Here is a 6,728-nt window from a genome sequence, read left to right as displayed (position 1 = left end):
TTTATGCATGTTCTGCCTGACAGTGATTATCTTAATATGAATTTAAGGGTCAAAGGCCAGATGAAAATGGCAACAATTTACTATTCATAACAGAAATTGCATTTTTTCTCCATACCTTGAAAATTACTTAGTGCATAAACTTATGAATGGATCAAAGTCAAGTTAAAGTTCTTAAATCTCCAAATACATGCTCTCCTATTCATCCAATTAAACCTAGGTCAAGGAAAGTGAACATTCAACACATTTGTGACAAACTTTTCATGTTAATATTTTGCCAATTTTGTGAAAATGTAATCATACATTGTCCACATGTACTATAGACCTATTAGGAGAACCATGCATTATGGCGGAGGCATACCAGTCGCCATAGCGACATTTCTAGTTTTTTTTGTACTTTTCTCAATGGAGAAAATGAAATATTTAATTGTTTGATGGGTTTAAAGGGTATTATTTTGGAAGTCTTTCTCCCCAAACTGTATGTTCAATTGGCATTGCCCATACCTAGTTTATAATAATCAGTTAGTCTTTCATATTTTTTTTAACCTTGCATAGTTTGTATGAAAGATTCTGTAGAGGGGTTATCTAGAAGCAACAAAATAGTGAAGTTGTATTTTTTGGTCATGATGATTATGATAGTCACAGAGTTGATGTGAATATTTTAAGTCTAATGTGTAGAGCCTGGTAGAGACTACATAGTTGTCATTTAATGTGAACGATGTGGAATTTGGCCCCCTCCTCCCAGCATACATACTATTATGTAGACAATTTGTTTTTACATGAAATGTCCATGTCAGTATTATTGTAGAAGGATAAGAACACATTTTTATTGATATATTTATGGAATATATTTTTTGTTTTGTATATTCATACTGTCAGTTGGAATAAGACTTGACTGTGTCCTGTTTTGGTTTAAAGTAATTTAGTTCACCTTCCCGAAGTTTGACTCAACAGGTGTGTGTAAGATGATTGATTGACACAAATCTTGAAGTTCACACAAAGTTGACACATCAGAGTCCTGCAAGGTTTATTCTCCGATTCCCAACATCATAATATGTAAGTTATATATATAAAAAAAGTGGGTTGACATATCTACCAATTAACATATATCTACCAATTAACATATGTGCTGTTTACATGTAGGATGTATCACAACTTGCCAAATTTGCACTGTCTTCCAAGTTTTTGTTATTTGTAACCTTTTTTTTTTTCTCTAAATGATTTCTATTTTGATACAGATTAAGGTACTCTTCATTAATAAAAAAAAATCCCAAAGATAAGAGTAAAATCTCTGGACAGTTTACCTGAATGTAATCAAAGTGAGAAAAAGTCTGTAGACTGTTCCATGAAAGATTTGACATGCATGATACAATAAGCTATTCTGTCTTGCATTGTTGTTTTTTTTTCTGTGTCTATATGGGTCTATCTTTAAAGTACAAATTGGATTGTAATATCGCAGCATCACAATGCATTTTTTTTTCCTGCCAGCTTTATACAAAGAACACAAAGCTAATACTAATTGCATGCCATGTTAGTACACAGATTATATGCATCAGTAATGGCATTAAAGGTCATATCCCTCATGCAAATGTCACAAAATTTTGCATGGTTGAAGAATAATGTCTCCCAACATTTTGTATTATACGTCACAGAAATACGCCTTAGTTTTTTTTTTTGTTTTGTTTTTTTTTTTCCTAAGAAATAAACTAACACCATGTCACTGGAGGATTTTCAGGGTTGCAAAAAGGACAAAACTTTCAGAGGGATCATCCAATAAAAGGTAATTGGTAGGAGAGTGTGAAACACATGAGGCAAAGATGGAGGGATTCTTGGCATTATTTTTAATGTTCATTAGGGTAAACATTCTTATTTGTGTCCTATTGTAAAATGTGCATTGTGTCACATGGGGAAGCATGGATCCAAATTGGATGAAGGTGGGACACTGCCTTTCTCGTTTATCAATACAAGAATATCACTTTGAAAGCAACTCAAGAAAATCTGAATTTTACAGTGTCTATTGGAAAGGAAGAAACAAGTGGCATTTTTTTTAATAGAAGTGACTTTCTGAAGTCAAATCAAGATTATTCCAAACCAAAGGCTGCGTCTTGAACATCATCTGAGAATACCTTCAAAGTTTTTGATGTGAAGTTTGTGCCACTCGCAGTGATAGCTCTGATGGCAAGTCAAGAAAAATGAACAAAACTGTCAACATCACACTCACTTTTCATTAAGATATTTAACATGTTTGGACAGTCGATCCCAATTTTGCTTAAGTGATGATAAACATGTTTCAGCCTCTTGTAGGACAGTTAATTATGGTCAATCGAGACCCCAGGGATACTAATCTCATGTTCAAATTTCTTGGGTTACCATTGTCGTAGGGAGCTAGTAGACTGTGTTATTGTTGACATTTTCTGAAGAGTAATCGTCCGACTGCTACTTGTCATGAAACAGATTTCTCTATAAGTCCTACAACTGAATAATGGTTTGCAGGCATAACACTCTGGCACTGTACAGGAAGGAACCAGCAAGCACTGAAGTTTTACAGCAGCTACAACAGATTATTTGCTGCATACGACTCAGTGGGCAGCTGCCTGTCTTGTGACACCAATCAAACCAAAGAATCTATAAGTACTCTTTTGGTTGCTATGTGCTGTTCAGTGTGAACATCTAAGTTGGGCTAGTAGCTGTGTCTGCATAGAGTACCAGGACAGACTAAGCAGGACCTCATACACCTGTACAGAAGGTGATTACATGAAATGCATTTGCTTATTAGGATAGTAGTTAAATTTCAAGATGTACAAGTATTCAACTTATGGCCTTTATCAGACAGCACTTACTGTTTAAACCCCTACACCATTCCCCAACCCCCCCCCCCCAAAAAAAAAAAAAAAAAAATGGTACAAAGAAAACATTGATTACCAAATGTCTTACACAGGGTGCAGAAATAGTGTATGCAAGTATTAAACAGTGTAGTAATGTTTTGATAATCAAGTTCATTCTCATCTAAATGCTGCTGCAGTCTCCACGAGTTGATGAGTGGAAATCTTGTTTTTAATGTCCTTCACCACCCTCTGTGTTGCTCTTTTAAATCACATGTTATGAACTGCTGGAATTAGGACAGCATTTGCTGAACTTTTGGGCAAAGTGTAAGACCAATTGTTATTGCTTTTGAGGGGGATCATTTAACAAATTACCATGTCATTATTAAATTTTGCAGAGAGTGCAGACTACGTAATTCCCATCAATTAAAAGCCAAAAGAAAAAAAAAATAGAGTGTTACATTGTGTCAGGCAGAGATATTCATCTAGTCATATGCAGGTTTTGGCTTTACTAGTTACTTGAACAGCCCCAAAAAGTGACTGATAAACCCTTTGCACCATTTAGCATGCCTCACTAAGTTTGAAGTAGAACTCGGCATCCAGTCAATTGCTGCATACACCATATATTTAGCGAGTCAAATTTCTTGTGAAACAGAACTTCCCAACAATTTCACACATATTTAAATTTGAGCTCATGGAGTACAGCAACGAATGGAGAAATGTATGCGTGCATGTCACATTCATGTTGGGATCAAAGTTGATAATTTTCATGTGTTAATGCGAATAGCATCCAGCTCGTGATATTCATGAACATAAAACCCCACAAAATATATGGCATATACAGTAGACTGGACTGCTGTGCTGGTATAACATTTTATGTGAAGGCATGATGAAAGGGGGGGGGGGGGGGGTGGTGTATTTTTCAGTCTCAGCAGTGGTCAAGGCCTAAACAATGTTAGTAAACTTAAATTACTGAAGAGAAAATGAAGAGCTCATGTAATTACAGCAGTGTCTTTCATTTGGACAGACATTTGATGCTAATGCAAGTCATGATGCTGCATTGAGTTTATTTGTGTAATGCTTGTGTGTAACACATATTTTCAACCAGATTGCTCCAATGTACCAATAGCTTATTCAATAGAATTTCAGACATGTGTTAGCACCTAGAGCCATTCCTAGCTTCACCATGAGATGCGATGGCACTCCAAGTCACATTGTTTGAAGTGTTTCTGTGTGCTCACCTTTCAGCCATGTACAGAGTAAAAGTCATGCATTGTGATGTTCCATGTACCTAGCCATATTTGTTCACCTCCTGACTTAGCATGAGAAGTTCACTATCACAAACCTCCACCCATAATGCAACTGTATTTCACTACTTTTGTACAAGTGTTTATGGCAAGTTCGCAGTTAATAGCAATTAGCCCTTATTGAGTATACGCTGCAGATGCATTTATTTAAATGTGTAAGTCGAGTCAGACTGTGATAGAAGAGTTGGAAAAAATTGTGTTATGTTTGTGCAAGGATTTCTAAATGTTATGTAGCAAACTGTTATCACTCATCAGTGTGTTTTGTTTCAAAGCTATAGAGATCTGAAATACTTTTTGATTGACAGTAAGATCACCTTCAAAATTGCACTTATTGTATGCACATGAAGGTTAGATGTGGCTGAAAATATATTTCAAGGTATCTTTTGCACAACTCTGATGGCTGCCAAGGAGCCAAAGATAAGATGTATTTCTTTTTCTTGACACCACACTTCATGGTTAAGTTCATTCATAATGTACTGCAATCATGCACACATCCCTGTAGTGGGAAAGATGAGTTTAAGGAGAGAGAAAAAAGTGGATGTCTCAAAGCAAGGAATCAGTCATCAGTCAAGAGAATAAAATAACATAAAAGTGTTATTTTTTGTAACATCCAGTTTTTGGTATGAATAAACAAAGAATGTTTTATGATAACACAAAGATTGTGGCTGTCGTCTTCTTTATTTCAAAGTGTGATTCTTTTGGGTTCTTTTTTTTTTTTTGGTTTTTTAACTCTCAAGTGAGCTATTGCGATCATTCTTCGTCCGGCGTCCGTTGTGCGTCTTGCGTTGTCCGGCGTGCGTAAACTTTTTACATTTTCATCTTCTTCTTGAAAACCCCCAAGACCGATTTTCACCAAACTTGGCAGGTAGCATCCCTAGGGGGTTAGGATCTCAATTTGTTAAAATGGGCACCATGCCCCACCCAGGGGGGCTCCAGGGGAGCCCAACCCCCCACCCCCCCCCCCCAATTAAGGAATCTTTTAAAAATCTTCTTCTCTAGAACCAGAAGTGATAGAGCTAAGTTAATACAGTACTATGAGTGAGTACATTAATGACTAGTTTCAAGTTTGTTCGTGGCAGATCCAGGGGTGCCCATTTTGGGACCCAGAGGAGGGGGGTGGGGAGGGGTCCTAATGGGGCCTAAATTGTACATTTCCATTTTCTTCCTGAGAACCCCATAACCCATTTTCACCAAACTTGGCAGGTAGCATCCCTAGGGACATAGGATCTCAATTTGTTCAAACAGGCAACCTGTCCCACCTGGAGGGCCCCAAGGGGCCCAAACCCTCAAAATTAAGGAATCTTTAAATTTCTTCTTCTCAAGAACCAAAAGTGACAGAGCTAGCTTAATACTATGAGTTAGTACATTGATGACTGTAGTTTCAAGTTTATTCATAGCAGATCCAGGGGTGCCCCCCCCCCCCCCCTTGGGGGCAGGGGAAGGGGTGGGGAGGTCCAAATTGGGGCCGAAATTGTACATTTTCTTCTTCTTCTTCTTCTTGAAAACCTCATGATGGATTTTCATCTTTTCACCAAACTTAGCAGGTAACATCCCTAGGGGTTTAGGATCTCTATTGGTTAAAATGGGCACCATGCCCCACCCAGGGGGCCCCCCAATTCCCCCAAATTAAGGAATCTGGAATCTTAAAATCTTCTCTAGAACCAGAAGTGATAGAGCTAAAATTGATATTATGAGTGGGGGAGTCCAAATTTTTACAATTCTATCTTCTTCTTGAGAATGCCTAGTCAAATTTTGGCAGAGCTGTGAATTATTTAGATTAGTGACTGCGTGAAAGGTGAACTTGCGGTACTCAGGTGCGCGCAAGACCCCCAGGTCTCTTGTTTTAGATAAAGAAAAGTATTGACACAAGAATTGCATTCTTTGATCCCTAGTCTTTCCATGTAAAGTTAGGAATTTTTTAAGTTTTGGTGCCACTAGATGATAAGACTACAATAGTTTTTTATATCACTTCAGGAAAACAATATCAAGAAGATATAAGGAGAATTCAACATACATGTATTCCACTTTTTCTCGCGTAATGAAAGAGCACTTCCTTCTTTCAGAAAGAAAAGCAGACCTCCAACCAAGCAGCTCATTTCCACCTGGACACACATACTGAAAATTGCCCAATTTCCCTATACAGTGGACTTGCATTATAACGAAGTCCTCAGGACCGGTAGATTTCTTTCTTTATAATGAAATTTCGTTATAACCAATCAAATAAACGATACAAGAAACATAGAGCCAATCACTTTGCGACCTGGCGATTTTTATTTGGTTGTAACTGAAATTTCATTAAAACCGTGTTCGTTATAACAGGAGTGCACTGTACGTGTATAGAAGCCTTTTGTTTACGTCACTGGCTTCCTGCTACCCAGCTCCCCAAGGAGAGCACGCACTTTAGTGTGCGTATGCAAACTTCAAATACCTGCAGCTTAAAGGGGATGGCTAGTAACTGATCAGTGGGAATCAGTGGGAATGCTGGGGGATGATTGTTCCAATCCTTGTGGAGTCATTTAAGAGTACATTATATATCTATTGTGTGAAAATTGTTTGCTTCAGAGTGGTCTCATATTCAAGTAATGTGCAGTTTAATGTTTCC

This window comes from Diadema setosum, chromosome 11 (genome assembly GCF_964275005.1).
Source record: "Diadema setosum chromosome 11, eeDiaSeto1, whole genome shotgun sequence".
NCBI lineage: Eukaryota > Metazoa > Echinodermata > Echinoidea > Diadematoida > Diadematidae > Diadema > Diadema setosum.
The sequence above is the reverse complement of the archived record's forward strand: the minus strand, read 5'-3'. Positions refer to the sequence as shown.